The 17,371-nt window shown below is 38.0% G+C and overlaps 1 protein-coding gene across 2 annotated transcripts in view; it reads right to left on the bottom strand.

Moving 5' to 3' along the window:
• The window catches only part of LOC120854866 (sodium channel protein type 2 subunit alpha), a 149,304-nt gene that overhangs the window by 95,274 nt on the left and 36,659 nt on the right, over positions 1 to 17,371 (bottom strand). Inside the window, exon 1 of one of the 2 annotated variants that reach the window (XM_040229254.1) lies at positions 51 to 1,160. The exons of the other annotated variant lie outside the window; for it this stretch is intronic. The gene's annotated coding sequence lies outside the window, so the exon portion shown is untranslated. Of the gene's footprint in view, positions 1 to 50; positions 1,161 to 17,371 lie in introns of those variants that run through there. 2 annotated transcript variants of the gene reach the window in all.

The following is a 17,371-nucleotide window of genomic DNA, read 5'->3' as shown; positions in this document are numbered from 1 at the left end:
GTAGAGAAGCATCACAGAAAATAAGCATAATAAGAATATTAAAACATTACCCCTGCAGAGTCTTTTACACCCAGAGTTTAGGATTGATAAGCTGGCACCAAGAAGACTGCAGCTAAAATTCCATCATGCTTTTTTTTTTTTTTTCTTTTTTTCATTTTTTTTAAAAATTCTCCTTCAAAGACCACACCTAACTTCCTGTGAAAGGATTCTGGTATCTGAAGTAAGACCAGGCATTTCCTGTGTGGGGACTACAAAATGGCATTATTATAGCTACCACTAGAGGGCAGAGGAGCTGTGAAGAGAAAACCCTCAAAGTACACACAGAAGCGTGTTTGAAGCAGCTCAAAGCTCTCAGTAATGGAGCTCTGATCTTCTAAAGGCTTTTCTTCGAACGTTAAGACTAGCCGGTTTCAATCCCTAATTTTGTTAATGAATAATCCTTCTGTTCATGCTTTTTATTTGCTAAGCCAAAAGTCACTGAATGGATAAAAATAATTCAAAGTAAAAAGATGCTAAATTAATAAAGGGTTAAAAGTAAAAACTTATAAAACAGCAATTATATTAATGAAAGTCTTACCTACATGGGATTTAACATTAACCTCAGCCCCAGAGTCTCTGAAATCCAACAAAGGCCTTTGCTAGTTCAACAAAGAGCTAGCTAAACTAACTTTCCCTAGAAATAAAATTAAACTAATAGGACACCAATCTTATTTCATCTCTAATTTAAGTGGCTGAAAAGCAACCAGAAGAACCTGAAAGCCAAAAGGAGACTAAATTCCAGTACTTAGATCAATAACATAGTTAAGATTTGAGGGCTAATATGTGCCAGTCACTGACTGGGCTGAGTCTGCATATACTGTATCATTCCATCTCCCCACAATCCCATCAGATAAAGGCTTTCATGATCCTTATTTGAAAATCTAAGAAAGGAAATACATCGAGGTTAGGAAGTTACCTCAAATTACCTCAAACCACAGACTTAAAATCTGTGAGCTTTATTCAATTATACACAACACAAAAACTGAAACACTTGCTTATGTAAGTAAACCTAAAATAAAGATTAAATAAAATCAGTAAGAGGAAACAATTATAATCAGAAACAGTCATAATTGTAGTGCTAGTGGTAAAGAACTCACCTGCCAGTGTAGGAGACATGGGAGACTAGGGTTCAATCCCTGGGTCTAGAGGATCCCCTGGAGTAGCAAATGGCACCCCACTCCAATATTTTTGCCTGGAAAATTTCATGGACAGAGGAGCCTGGTGGGCTACAGTCCATAGCGTTTCAGAGAGTCAGACCCAACTGAGCAACTGACCACATCTACATTTTTGGCATATTTTCTGGCTTCACCATGTTCATTAGAAAGGGTTTTTTTTTTTTTTAAGTGTCAGACCTGTGATTTTCTTTTTTCAAATTTTAAATTTTTCATTTTGTATTGGGGTACATCACTTCATGGGAAATAGATGGGGAAACAGTGGGAACAGTGTCAGACTTTATTTTGGGGGGCTCCAAAATCACTGCAGATGGTGATTGCAGCCATGAAATTAAAAGACGCTTACTCCTTGGAAGAAAAGTTATGACCAACCTAGATAGCATTCAAAAGCAGAGACATTACTTTGCTGACTAAGGTTTGTCTAGTCAAGGCTATGGTTTTTCCTGTGGTCATGTATGGATGTGAGAGTTGGACTGTGAAGAAGGCTGAGCACCGAAGAATTGATGCTTTTGAACTGTGGTGTTGGAGAAGACTCTTGCGAGTTGCTTGGACTGCAAGGAGATCCAACCAGTCCATTCTGAAGGAGATCAGCCCTAGGATTTCTTTGGAAGGAATGATGCTAAAGCTGAAGCTCCAGTACTTTGGACACCTCATGCGAAGAGTTGATTCATTAGAAAAGACTCTGATGCTGGGAGGGATTGGGGGCAGGAGGAGAAGGGGCAGACCGAGGATGAGATGGCTGGATGGCATCACTGACTCGATAGACGTGAGTCTGAGTGAACTCTGGGAGTTGGTGATGGACAGGGAGGCCTGGCGTGTTGCAATTCATGGGGTCGCAAAGAGTCGGACACGACTGAGCGACTGAACTGAACTGAACTGAACAGCTGATCCAACAATGCTGTGATAGCTTCAGGTCCACAGCAAAGGGATTCACCCACACACACATATCCACTCTCCGCCACGCCTCCCTCCCATCCTCCCAAGCTGGCACATAACATTGAGCAGAGTTCCATATGCTACACAATAGATTGGTATCCATTTTGAACATAGTGTTGTGTACATGACCTTCCCAAACTCCTTACCTATCCCTTCCGGTGGCAACCAAAAGTGTATTTTCTAAGTCTATGAGTCTTTTTCTTTTACTTCCACAGCTAAGCTCGTTTGTATCATTAGAAAAACTGTTTAAGACGGGCAAGAAGCAGAAATGCCAAAAAATAATTTTGTAATTCATTCTAGCAAGTCTCTTTTGGTAATCGAAGCAAAAGAATAACCCAAAATGGCTTAGGTAAGAGAAAGAAAGAAAGAAAGATAGAAAGGAGGAAAAAAAAAGAAGAAGAAAATATTAGGAGGAGGGGTGGGGGGAGGAAAGTGGGGAGGGAGGGAAGGAGGGGAGAAAAAAGAATAGAAAGAAAAAGGAACATGGGAATTCATTGCCAAGGTTTGTTGTCTAAGGCTAGCTATAGGCATAAAATGCTTTGGAAGCCCAACTGATGTTACCAGAATCTAGTTATGCTGTATGCTTTGGCTCTAACTTCTATGGTGATAGCTTTTCGTTCCTTGCTATAGTAAGATGCTATAGCATCTCTGGCTTCCCAATCTCCCAGATTTAAATCCAACAGGGACAAAGACCCAGAAAAAAATCTCATTGCATCTCATTAGCTTCAGCTGGGTCACATGCTTATCCCTGAAGCAATCGCTCTGTCCAGGGAGATGCCATGCTTTGTGCTTTGATTGGCTTCTCCTAAGCCAATGCCTCATCCTGGAACTAGAAGGAAGTTCTACTTGAAACCTATGAACAGTGAGGATTGTGGTGGTGGCACAGCAACATTCCTGAAATGCAGAGCTTGGAACAAAAGGGGGTTGATTCTGGTCAACAAAAACAAGCAAGCAAAGAAGTATGCACAGTGGTCAGAGAGCAGTCATACTTGCCGTGTCTCAATATACAAGAGAGTAATTCTGCGTGTGTTTGTGTAGGTGTATATACACATATATATGGAGAGCATAGAGGGTATGTGTATACATATATATCATTTTCTAGCTTCATCATTTTCATTAGGAAAAGTTTCATTGCCTTCCATGTATATAATTTTAAAACCTTAGAAACCAGGCAAGAAATTTAGATTACTTCCTCAGAGTAACTTGTCCGACCACAATAAAATATTTTACAAGTCTCTATGATGAGCACTAACTTCATTTAGCAAATGAACACAAGCATACTACAGAGATAGTTCAGGTTTGGTCCTAGACCACTGCGATAAAGTGAATATTACAATAAAGTCAGTCACAGGAATTTTTTGGTTTCCCAGTGCATATACAAGTTGTGTTTACACTATATTTTAGTGTAAGTGTGCAATAACTTTATGTCTTAAAATGTACAGACCTTAATTGAAACTTAATTTATTGCTAAAAATTACTTAAACTTCTAATCATCTGAGCCTTCAGTGAGTCATAATCTTTTTGTAATAGTAACATCAAAGACCACTGATCATTGATCACCATAACAAATATAATAATAATAAAATGTTTGAAATATTTTGAAAATTACCAAAGTATGACACAGAGACAGGAAGTGAGTAAAGACTGTTGAAAAAATGATGATGATAGACTTGCTCAGCAAATGGTGCTGAAAACATTTAATTTGTAAAAAACACAATAAAGCAAAGTGCAATTAAAAGAAAAACAAGATATGCCTGTATCTGAATATTCTAGTCTTATTTTACAGATGTGCTCAACAATAGACTACTTTGTTATACAAAAGAATCTATTAATAATTCAAAAAGTAAACTAAGAAGAAAAAATTTACAAACTGTTTTGCCAAATATTTTGGGGGCAGTGACCAACATAGACAGTGCTTATTTTTTGCCAGGCATTATTTTAAGAACTATGTTGTTGTGTTGAGGTGTGTTACTCGGTTGTGCCTGACTCTTTGCAAACCCATGGACTGCAGCCTGTCAGGCTCCTCTGTCCATGGGATTCTCCAGGCAGGAACACTGGAGTGGGTTGCCATGCCCTTCTCCAGGGGATCTTCCTGACCCAGGGATTGAACCTGGGTCTCCTGCATTGCAGGTGGATTCTTTACCATCTGAACCACCAGAGAAGCCAAGTGAAAGTGTTAGCCTCTCAGAAATGTGTGACTCTTTGCAACCCCACAGACTGTATAGCTTGCCAGGCTCCTCTGTTCATGGAATTCTCCAGGCAAGAATATTGGACCATTTAATGTTTATAACTATCTGATAAAGTAGATATTGTGATCATCCTCACTTATAACAAGAGGAAACTGCGGTATCAAGAAGTTAAATAATTTGCAACATGTATAAATTCTCACAGTTAGAAGTGTAATCAGGATTTGAACCCATGTCCCAGGCTACAGAATCTATGTTCTAACCATCACATGCTGCTTCTTAAGTCGTTTTCCAGAATGATTCACTCTCACAAACACTCCAAGATATGTGAGTTTACATTAGTCGTATGGTCACCCCTTTCTCTCGCATTACTCCTCGTCAGTGAATGTGTCATGGGATATTTAAAAGGATAAACCAACAATATTTTACCAAAACACCCAAGACATACGATGAGCAACATCTAAATATTTTTTCCATTTCAAATTGACTTTTGTAAAATATAGATAGGAACCATAGTCTCTTGTTTCTGATTTTCTAGGATGAGATTTTCAGAAGTCACGCATATTAGTTTCTCTTGCATTTGCTCTGCCCTTGGTTAACATCATACTGACATTTTATGAGAATGCTAAATGATATACATTACATAGTTTTTAAATTTCATTAGTTGTACTAGTTTATAGGCAGAAGATTTTGTATTACAAATTTCAAGGCCAGAGGCTATATTTGGGAAGACCTATAAATAATGGGAAAGGCAAGCAATGTTATTTTAAGTAGTTGGAAAAATAGTTAGAATTGGATTTCTAGATTCTGATGATATTTCTATGTTTCCTTTTCAATTCCTTCTTTTTTAAATTTGTCTCATGTATAAAAGAGGAACATTAATTTTCTAAATTGAAATATAAAAGAAAAATTAAGCCATGTTATTACACATAATGATATCTATAAAATAGTATTGCATTTATATGAAAGGGCAATAACAAAACAAGGAAACATTCCTTTCCATGAAGATCTACATTTATATAAATAGGTACTCTAAAATTAAATTTATATGAAGAAAATTATTGGCTTATTACATTTCATAGATAAACAAATAAAAGTTTATATCATAATTACTGACTGTGGATAGTGTTTTAAAAACGTAGAGGATTTAGAACCCAAGAGTTAAAAAAGCTGAGAAAGACTAAGGGATCTCTTTCTGAAAGTGATCTTTTAATTCTATTTTACAACTGTTATTTTGAGTTTTGTTCAGCACATTAATACTGGTAACAAGCCAAGGAAAGATATGCTAAATATTACCTGAAGATTTATTTTCTGTATTTTCTAGTTTCTTTATTCCATAGGTTTGAGTCTATTTTCTCACAAACTCTTTGGTTGTCACTTGCTGCGTTTTTGCATATCCTTAAGTTTTTAACCTTGATCCACTAGCTCATTTCTGTAACTAACAATTTTCATAAGAGCGAGGAAGATCTGAATAACTAAACTTATGTGTTTACAGATTAGAGGAAGAACATAACAGAAAATAAAAGACATAGGCTCAGTATGTACTGTTCAGTATTCCTTTAAATGACTGTTATGTTTTAAATACATTTTGTTTTTCTCTAACAGAAATGTACTCTGATGTTTTTGTGATCCCTAGGAAATATCATTCAATGTAACAATAATCACTTTCAAAAAATTTCCTGGAAAAAAAATTATATATGAGATACATCTCTATTTTTATACAAGCATTTTTATTTTATTGAAAGTAGAGTGGCAACTTGTTTCTACATCCTTTCTTAATTTTCAGATGTATTAAATATAAATTCACATCTGTGAACTACTTTAACTCTACCTAAATGACTTATCATTAGAGGTGGAAGTCCACCTCTAATCTGATCACATACCTGTTTGCTTTTCGACGGATTAATCATAGTGGCATTACAGAATTCTACTTCTGGATATTAATAGTCAAGCAAAGAAGAAAATTTCCTAAGGTATGTTCCTCCCTATGAGAATGAGACATTTCCATGTGCTCCAAATTCTTTAATATTTCTAGCTCAGTTTTCTTCAGTCCTTCCGTGTCACTGAGTACTGCTACCCAAAACTGTCCCCCTCAGCCTCCATCCTCTTTAATAGGAGAGAAAAAAGTGCCCTCTAAACTCTTAAGTGGGATAGTAGATCTGAACGTCAGGGCATCTTCCCCAGGAAAGAACAAGCAAGCAGAGCCAAGAGCAGAAGATCGTTGGAATGAAAAACAGTGCTCTCAAAAAATAGGTACATTCCAGAGTGTCCTAGATACAAAACTGGTGCATGCCACTATGTTTGTGTGTGCACGTGTGTGCCTCAGAGCAATAGAGAGAGATGAGAAGGAATGCATAAAGAGACCACAGATTTGTTTCTTCATGTCACGTTAACGTGATCTAAATTCTGGCAGTCTACTTGGTTCTACTGGCTACCACACTTGGTTCTACTGGCTACCGCACTTGGTTCTTGTAATATTTCATGAAAGAAGTAGTAGTATTGTCACTTTCCTAATGTGTGGTGTGACACAGGCTTATGGTCGGCTATGTAACCTGGCATGGTCACACAGAGCCTGCATTTAAACTCACATAGGTCTGATGTCAAATTCTAAATAAACTTCGTTGTCCCATTTTCCATCAAGAGTGAGAAACATACCACTGATTCACAAACTGAGAAGGGTATTGTGAGATACATATGATTTTTTAAGTCATGGATCCCCATCTATAGCTCAGATATTCATAGGATACTCTACGCCTGTGGGTGTGTGAATGCCTGCGTGGGTGCTCAGTTGAGTCAGACCCTTTGGGACCCCATGGACTGTGGCACCCCCAGGCTCCTCTGTCCATGGAGTTTTCCAGGCAAGAATACTGGAGTGGGTTGCCACTTTCCTCTCCAGGGGAGCTTTCTGACCCAATGATTGAACCCGCATGTCCTGCGTCTCCTGCGTCATCAGGTGGACTCTTTACCACTAGCATCGCCTGGGAAGCCCACCCTAGACCCACGACTCTTAAACAAACTGGTGGCCTACCAGGAGTTACTGTTTCCCCTTCATAATCTTGCTATTGTGAGGCTAGCTTGACTGGAATAAGATTTAAACTCTCTTAACCTCAGATTTCGCCTCAGTGGAAATGAAGGCTCATTTTGAGTTTTATGAAACAAATTTAAAAAGAATAAACTAAGCACTATGATTGAGACATAGTAGATGCTTAGTAAATGCTGATTTTTTTTTCCTTTTTTCAGAGACGTCTTAGTGCTGTTGCTTGTCATTTCAACTTTTTGTTAAAGTTATTTCTGTAATGCCTATCTCTCCATTGTCCCATCTTCCTTATTTTATCCCATCTTTTGTGGCTTCCAGGGTCTAGCATAGTACTTATCTGAGATAAAGTGTTCAGTAAATTATCAATGAATTAACAGTTGTAACCCCGTATTTATTCAGGAGTTTTCTTGGTTGGTCTTTGTTTTCTTCCAGGATAATTTTTGTGTCATAACACCAACTAATTTTAGATTTCTGATTTTGTTGTTGTTGTTTCAGTTATATAGGACTTTACAAGTGACTTCTTACATCTATGGCACCTCCATATACTAAGCTTACTTTACCTAATCCACGCCCTTAACCTAAAGTCAACTACTATCTTCACTGCCTCCCTTCTCCGTCCAACCCATGTGCACTCGCACACCACACACATGCACATACACACACGTGTGCACACACACACATACGCACACACACACATATATATAGATATGTTTGTTTCTGCTTCTCTAGCTTGTTTCAGCAGCCCAGAAAGTTCACCATTCATGTATCTACCTTTCACAATCTTATCAATTCATCACAAGCCATTGTTCTGGAAATTTTTCTTCCTCTTCCGAATTTCCATTATATCAATATTTAAAGAAGAAAAAATATCACAGCATTAACCTCTTAATGCATACATTGACGTATATTTTTCTTTGCATTAATCTGTCCCTAAAACTACTTCTTGGTCAGTTTTAATGAAAGTATAGCCTGACATCTGTCACTTTCACCTAATTATTATCAACTGACTCTTCATTGCCACTTTATATTATAAAGCACAAATTTCCCTGGCTGATATTTAAAGAATATTCCAAATGTCCTTTCCAGTCTTTCTTCCTGTCAACCCTTATGACAACCTGTTGTAAAGACACAATAATTTGTTCAAGTTTTCCTAAACTTGCATCATGTTTTCTATATTTTCACTTCCAAGCTAGTGTTTATGCTGTTTTCATAACCTGAAATTCACTATATTAGCAATTCAACCTGATAAAACAATAACAGTTTTAAATCTCAAGTACTACATTTTCCATAAGTACTTCCACATCCTTCCATCTGAATATGTCCTTTCACTTTTGAGCCAAATAATACTTGTTTCTTACACACTATTTGATGTATTAATGTGACTGCTTTGAAATAAGTCTCTGAAGCCCTCCTCTTGGTAACTCTAAAAGTTCATAAAGAAATACCTTGTACAAAGTAGACAAAAGAACTAAATAACAGAATATTTCCAAAAGGCAGTATTGAATAACCTGCGGCTCTAGTGTTAAAAAACACGCCTGCCAATGCAGGAGACGTGAGTCACGGGTTCAATCCCCGGTCGGGAAGATCCCCTGGAGGAGGGCATGACAACCCACTCCAGTATTCTTGTCCTTGAGAATCCCACGGACAGAGAAGCGTGGCGGGCTACAGCCGATAGGGTTGCAAAGAATCAGCACAACTAAAGCGACTTAGCATGTGACGTTGAAGGGGTCCTGGATGTAAAATAGGCTCTTGTGACTCGAGAGGACAGATCTAAGATGAATATGTCATAGGAAAAAATTGATTCACTATAAATAATAATGTTCAAATTATTAGACCTGCACAAATCTAAACAACTACTCTTTAATAAGAAGTAATTCTCAGTTACTGGAGATATTCAAGCCGGTACTATAGAAAGGATGCTTGTCTGGGCAAATAATTGGAATACATAATTCCAAAAAAATTTTCAACCTCCAGATTGTATGATTGCCTAAAAAAGCAGAGCACCTAATTATCTTTTACTAAAGTGAGAAAAATGAAGGCAGAATTAAATGAATTATGATTTTTTACATAAATTCTGGATTAGAGCTCATTCAACATCCAGAAGTCTGTGAGAAGACATGCTGCCTCCCTGATCAGTGGTTGCTGCTGCCTGGTGATGAGCAGCATGAGGGCACGGAGCTCGTCTGAAACTGCTAACCACCTCCTTCTCCATTTCTCATTGTATCATGTGGTTTCCCCATAAATATGTGAAACTGAATTAAAAATGAGACTTAATTTGCATTTGCATAACTAGACCAAAAGAGGTCAGAAAGAGGACACAGTAAAAAAAGGATCTTAACAATAAAAGCTGACTTGCTTTAAAAATACGATCAATTACTGCTTTTTGGACTGCAATAAGAAAACACTGAAAAGCAATACTAAGAAGTTCTTTTTGCCTCTTTTTAGGATCAAGAATGAATCTATTTATCTTTGTTGAGTTCACATTGTAAACAATATATTTTCAGCAAAAATGTGAAAATATGTGTCCAGATACATGTCTTCTTTTTTAAAATTAGTTGCGTTGGTAGTCCAGGCACTTAAGCCAAGAGGGCTATGGCTGTAAACAATTTTGGATTTCTTTTTCTTTTGGGGTTGTTGCCTATTTTCTAGGAAGATAATTTAGAGTTCTTTTTTTTCCACCAAACTTCTTTGGCACTCAACTTCCAGTTACACTTGATTTATGCAACATCACTCATTTTGAGGTACTCTAACTGACTTACTATTACTTGGTGAGCACCAGGCTTCTGAAGAAAAGGCAATGACTTTGGTGCCAGAACTAGTTTGCATCTTTACTCTGCTACTTTTCAGCTATGGTTCTTTGAGCAAAAGTACTTAGATTATAGTGAGAATTGAAGAAATAAGTAAGTTACCCAGCACACACAGAGGGTGTTACTTATCCCACTTTTTTCCTACACCCTTCAAGTTCTTCCAAATAATACTGTATGAGGCAGAATAAATAAGCCTACATATAAAGCTTGAAGTCCAATCTTTTGCAATTTACAATCCAGTCCATCATTTAACAAATAAAAGTTTTAAGTGCTCACTAAAGGCCACTGTTGTCCAGATGCTTCCAGACAGTCTGCCTTCATGGAACTTATATTTTATGTATCCTAATAAAACAGATTATGTATAAGAAAATTACATATAAAATATAGAAGGCAAGAGGTACATGCTATGAAAGAAAGAAATAGAGTGGAAAAAAATAAATAAATAAACCAGTGTAGAGAGTAAGGGAGAAGAAGGCTATAGGGTAACTTCAAATAGAGTGGTCAAGGAAAGTCTTGCTGAGGAAGTAACATTTAAGCCAAAGCCTTGAAGGATTCACGGAAGACAGCCATATCATAAGCCTTCCAGGATGATGGGATTCCAAGCACAGCCAATGCATTGCAGAGTTACAGGAAGGTACTCACGTTTGGAGAGGCTTATAGCAAGGTAAGTAACACTGAAAGAGTGAAATGCCCATACAAAAACACCACCATGTCAACAGGAAGAAGAAACTGGAGCAGGTAGTGGGGACAGTACGTACACCAGCAGACGCTGCCAACCTCAGTTAGGCCTGCCATCTGGTTGCCCAGCAGTTTCACCGGGGACACCTGTGACATAAATGTCAAGATCAGAGCCCAAGCCAGACCCTGAGAAGCAGCGATCAAAACAGATAGAAAAGCTCACTGCCACTCAATGCCTTTAGCCTGAGCACAAAAAGGGATGTTGAAAGCAGGATAGCCATTCCTGACAGGTCAGAAAAATCTAAGCCTGGATGGCCATCTGCAGGGTGGGACCCGAGAACCACGTTATGGATAGCTATGGGGAGTACGAGGCCAAATTTAGCAGCTAGAAACAGCTCAACGCCAGTAAAGCAGTCAAAGCAAAATGTTGCCTATCTTTGATGCCTAGAAATATTTGCTGCAATTTTAAAAGATTAGAAAAGGGGTATTTTTTGTGGCTCAGGATGCAGTTTTAAAATAGACCAGTTAAACGATATAACACCAATTAAAATTAAAACTATGTAACAGATACTGCTACAAAATTTTTCATTTTTATGTGTAAAAAGTGTGCTGGTATTACATTTGTCTATTCAATCTTTTGGCAGCTATCTTCACTAGCAAATTCTGTGGCTTCTAACCACTCCTAATACATTTTGGAGAGAACAAATAGAGAATTAGCCACTCTGCCCTTAAGTCTTAGGGGCTCCCTCCTTACCTTTTCCCTCCCTCCCGTCTCTCTCTATTTCTTCTTTCTTCCCCCTCCCCGTTCCACCCTAACCTTTAAAACAAGGATAACTTCCATCCTGACCAAAATCATAATGTTGCTGTTGGGATGAATTCTGATTATTTACAGTAAACCATTTTTTGAACTTTAAGGCATTATAACATTGTTTATCCTTTTTCTTAATATTATTAAAACATAATTTGCCAGTAGAAATGGAGGAAGAGTTTTTTAAATGAAATGACCTTTTGCATTCTATATTTGAAAGTTTCCCTATATAATTCCATGTATGTGATTTATAAAAGTATGGTTAGAACTCATATGATGGTTAGATTTTATTTTTTTTAATTTAAATTTATTTAATTGGAGGCTAATTACTTTACAATATTGTATTGGTTTTGCTATACATCAACATGAATCCACCACGGGTGTACACGTGTTCCCCATCCTGAAACCCCTCCCACCTTCCTCCCTGTACCCTCCCTCTGGGTCATCCCAGTGCACCAGCCCCGAGCATCCTGTATCCTGCATCAAACCTGGACTGGCGATTCGTTTCTTATATGATATTATACGTGTTTCAATGCCATTCTCCCAAATCATCCCACCCTCTCCCTCTCCCACAGAATGTCTCTTTTGCTGTCTCGCAGACAGGGTTATCATTAAGATGGTTACATTTTAAAGAGTTCTCTATCCATGCACATAGAGGCACAAGCCCACACATGACAGGCCACATGATTTCCATCCCACCATACTACTGTAGCAGTTTCACCTGAAAACTAAAGCAGGAAAGACAGCAGGTCTGAGAAGGGAAAAGGGCAAAGTGAGGAAAACATACCACCTCCCCCAGGAAAGTGACCATTTGCCTTCTACATATTCATTTCCAGGCTCATATTCATGAATGACATTTCCCATTTGCTTTTCTCACTTCCAATCAGACAAAATATAATGAAATCGTTAAAAGCAAGAACTGATCTGTAAAAGCAGCCTCATCACTTGGAAATTATCAAAGGGCAAGAAATGACACACTTTTTTAAAAAGTTCAAATCTTGATCACAAATTGCAAACTGAAATTTCTTTTGGTTTCTCGTAAAAAAAAAACACACACAGAGAGAGAGAGAGAGAGAGAGAATGGTTTGAGTTCTATTAATACAAAGAAAATGTTCGTCCAAATAAAACAATTTGTAAATTAGAAGACATGATTTATATTCAGAATTAAACCTCTACTTTCTTTATGGCACTGAGAAAAAAAAATTTCCCCTTGTATTGGCACGATGCTGCTGCTGCTAAGTCTCTTCAGTCGTGTCCGACTCTGTGCGACCCCAGAGACGCCAGCCCACCAGCCTCCCCTGTCCCTGGGATTCTCCAGGCAAGAACACTGGAGTGGGTTGCCATTTCCCAATGCTAATTAAAATCATAGGTTCTGTGTTCGGAAGGGGGCCTCCAAAGAGATCATTTAGTCAGATTACTTCTATTCATTAAGGATTGAACTAAAATCAGAGACAGATGGCTTTGTCTCAGATCTCGGAACAGAGATTTCACAACTTTCCTTGGTTATTCAACACTTTAATCACCATCTAACTTACTCTTTAGTTATAGCCTCTGTTAATATTAACACTATCCAGATTATTTCTGTCAGTGTTTCATTGTATAGAAAGAGAAGCACCATATACACACCTGTATGGGATTTATCAAGGTAAAATTGCCAAAACATTTACTTAGCATTCTATTTATTAACATTGAAAGGATATTACCTTTTAGTTCAAACAAGATACAGTGACTCAATAACTGTAGTAAAATAAAACCATTAGCTAATAGTAGGCATGATCCTTACAATTCTAAACCTGTAGTCTGCTGGTAACTACAAATTGTCACTTGCCGAGTACATTTTGCCACATGCCACATGGGAGATTGAATCCTGTGCTGCTATAGCTGTTGACCTTCAAAAAGCCCTGAGGGGCTTTCAGGGTGGGGAATGAGGCACTTTGTGCTCCAGGAAAACTGGCGGAATAAGTCTTTAGATAGATATTTTCGGGAACTGATATCATGATCCCAATCCTCACATCTCCTCCTTGACATCAACTCCTCTGAATAGCAGAAAACCTTTTGTAAAAGAAGTGTTGACTGTGTGAACTCCTCTTTCACCAAAATTACATATATTCAGTTCAGTTCAGTTCAGTTCAGTTCAGTTGCTCAGTCGTGTCCGACTCTTTGCAACCCCATGAATTGCAGCATGCCAGGCCTCCCTGTCCATCGCCAACTCCCGGAGTTCACTCAGACTCACGCCCATCGAGTCAATGATGCCATCCAGCCATCTCATCCTCTATTGTCCCCTTCTCCTCCTGCCCCCAATCCCTCCCAGGATCAGGGCCTTTTCCAATGAGTCAACCTCTTCGCATGAGCTGGCCAAAGTCCTGGAGTTTCAGCTTTAATATCATTCCTTCCAAAGAAATCCCAGGGCTGATCTCCTTCAGAATGGACTGGTTGCATATCCTTGCAGTCCAAGGGACTCTCAAGAGTCTTCTCGAACACCACAGTTCAAAAGCATGAATTCTTTGGTGCTCAGCTTTCTTCACAGTCCAACCCTCACATCCATACATGACCACTAGAAAACCATAGCTTTGACGAAAGTAATGTCTCTGCTTTTCAATATGCTACCTAGGTTGGTCATAACTTTCCTTCCAAGGAGTAAGCGTCTTTTAATTTCACTGCTGTAATCATCATCTGCAGTGATTTAGAAGCCCCTAAAATAAAGTCAGCCACTGTTTCCCCATCTATATCCCATGAAGAGATGGGACCAGATGCCATGATCTTCCTTTTCTGAATGTTGAGCTTTATGCTCAACATTCTCCTGTTTCACTTTCTTCAAGAGGCTTCTTAGTTTCTCTTCACTTTCTGCCATAAGGGTGGTGTCATCTGCATATATCTGAGGTTATTGATTTCTCCCGGCAATCTTGATTCCAGCTTGTGCTTCTTCCAGCCCAGCATTTCTCATGATGTACTCTGCATATAAGTTAAAAAAGCAGCCTTGACGTACTCATTTTCCTATCTGGAAACAGTGTGTTGTTCCATGTCCAGTTCTAACTGTTGCTTCCTGACCTGCATATAGGTTTCTCAAGAGGCAGGTCAGGTCTGGTATTCCCATCTCTTTCAGAATTTTCCACAGTTTATTGTGATCCACACAGTCAAAGGCTTTGGCATAGTCAATAAAGCAGAAATAGATGTTTTTCTGAAACTCTCTTGCTTTTTCCATGATCCAACGGATGTTGGCAATTTGATCTCTGGTTCCTCTGCCTTTTCTAAAACCAGCTTGAACATCTAGAAGTTCACGGTTCACATATTGCTGAAGCCTGGCTTGGAGAATTTTGAGCATTACTTTACTAGAGTGTGAGATGAGTGCAATTGTGTGGTAGTTTGAGCATTCTGTGGCAGTGCCTTTCTTTGGGATTGGAATGAAAACTGACCTTTTCCAGTCCTGTGGCCACTGCTGACTTTTCCAAATTTGCTGGCATATTGACTGCAGCACTCTCACAGCATCATCTTTCAGGATTTGGAATAGCTCACCTGGAATTCCATCACCTCCACTAGCTTTGTTCATAGTGATGCTTCCTAAAGCCCACTTGACTTCACATTCCAGGATGTCTGTCTCTAGGTGAGTGATCATACCATCATGATTATCTTGGTTGTGAAGATCTTTTTTGTACAGTTCTTCTGTGTATTCTTGCCGTCTCTTCTTAATATCTTTTGCTTCTGTTAGGTCCATACCATTTCTGTCCTTTATCGAGCCCATCTTTGCATGAAATGTTCCTTTGGTATCTCTAATTTTCTTGAAGGGATCTCTTTCTTTCTATATAACTTATTGTTATTGGTTTCTAATTTAATTCCATTGTAGCCAAATAACCAAATAGATTGAAACTTTGGCCCAGCATATGATTTTGGGTAAATGCTTTGAAAGAAAGTGAAAGTGAAGTCGCTCAGTCGTGTCCGACTCTGCAACCCTGTGGACTGCAGCCCACCAGGCTTCTCCATCCATGGGATTCACCAGGCAAGATTATTGGAGTGGGTTACCATTTCCTTCTCCAGGGGATCTTCTCAACCCAGGGATTGAAGCCAGGTCTCCCGCATTGGAGGCAGACGCTTTAACCTCTAAGCCAATGTTCTATATACGCTTAAAAAGAATGTGTTTTGGCTGTTTATAATAACCAGGGCATGGAAGCAACCTAGATGTCCATCAGTAGATGAATGGATAAGAAAGCTGTGGTACATATACACAGTGGAATATTACTCAGCCATTAAAAAGACACTTGAATCAGTTCTAATGAGGTGGATGAAACTGGAGCCTATTATACAGAGTGAAGTAACTAAGAAAGAAAAACACCAATACAGTATACTAACATATATATATGGAATTTATAAAGATGGTAACAATAACTCTATATGCGAGACAGCAAAAAAAGACACAGATGTATAGAACAGTCTTTTGGACTCTGTGGAAGAAGGTGAGGGTGGGATGATTTGAGAGAATAGCATTGAAACATGTATATTATCATATGTGAAACAGATTGCCAGTCCAGGTTTGGTGTATGATTCAGGGTGCTCAGGGCTGGTGCACTGAGATGGCCCAGAGGGATGAGATGAAGAGGGAAGTGGGAGGGGGTTTCAGGATGGGGAACACATGTACACCCATGGTTGATTCATGTCAATGTATGGAAAAAAACCACTACAATATTTTAAATCAATTAGCCTCCAATTAAAGTAAATAAATTTTTAAAAAAGAAAGTGTATTGGAATAAAAGGTCAGAATATAGAATATTCTATAAGTAAATTAGAGCCTCATGTTTGATAACTGAGAACACTATTTATCTCCTATATCCTTACAGATTTTCTTTTGTACTGGTTTTATCAACTAGTGAAGGAAGATTGTTAAAATCTCTAAAAATAATTGTGCATTTATTTGCATATTTCTCACTTTAATTCTGTCAATTTTTTCTTCTGTTTTGGAATGTTTGTTATACACATTTTGTCATGGTTTTGTCATGCACATTTAAGACTGTTATGTCTTATTACAAATCTGACCTTTTATTCCAATGAAATGACCATTTTTATCTGTATTAATATTCCTTGTCTTGAAGTCTACTTTATTTGATATTAATATCAACATTTCATCTTTCTTTGCTAAATGTTTACATGCTATACCTTTTGTCTTTCTTTTACTTTCAATCCACCTGCATTATTATCTTTAAAATATGTCTCTTATAAACAGCATATCATTGGATCTTGTGTTTTATCCAGTCTGCTGAGAATCTCAAGCGTAGTGAAAAAGACCTATATAAGAATGTTCATAGCACCTTTTTCATAATAGTTAAAACTCAGAAACAACTCAAATGTCCATCAATAGGAGAGTGAAAAATAAATATGTATTTATACAATGGAGTATAACTTGACAATGAAATTGTTATGAACTACTTATACATACAACAGAATGGTTGAATCTAAAAACAAAACACTACATGCTTTATGGTTTCACTTATGTAAAGTTTTTGAGCAGGCGAAACTAAAATACGGTGATAGAAGTCAGAACAGCAGTTGTATCTGGGGGCAGAAGGAATTTAGCAGGAAAGGACACTGGGGAAATAGAGATGTTCTACATCTTGATCAAGATGGCGGTTACACAGGAAATACATTTGTCAAGACTCAACCTAATTATATTTTATTTTATGCATATTTTAACTAAAGAAAACATGATAAGCCCAAGCTCT

The sequence above is a fragment of the Oryx dammah genome, unplaced genomic scaffold (assembly GCF_014754425.2).
Source record: "Oryx dammah isolate SB20612 unplaced genomic scaffold, SCBI_Odam_1.1 HiC_scaffold_27, whole genome shotgun sequence".
In the NCBI taxonomy this organism is placed as follows: domain Eukaryota; kingdom Metazoa; phylum Chordata; class Mammalia; order Artiodactyla; family Bovidae; genus Oryx; species Oryx dammah.
The sequence above is the reverse complement of the archived record's forward strand: the minus strand, read 5'-3'. Positions and strand labels throughout refer to the sequence as shown.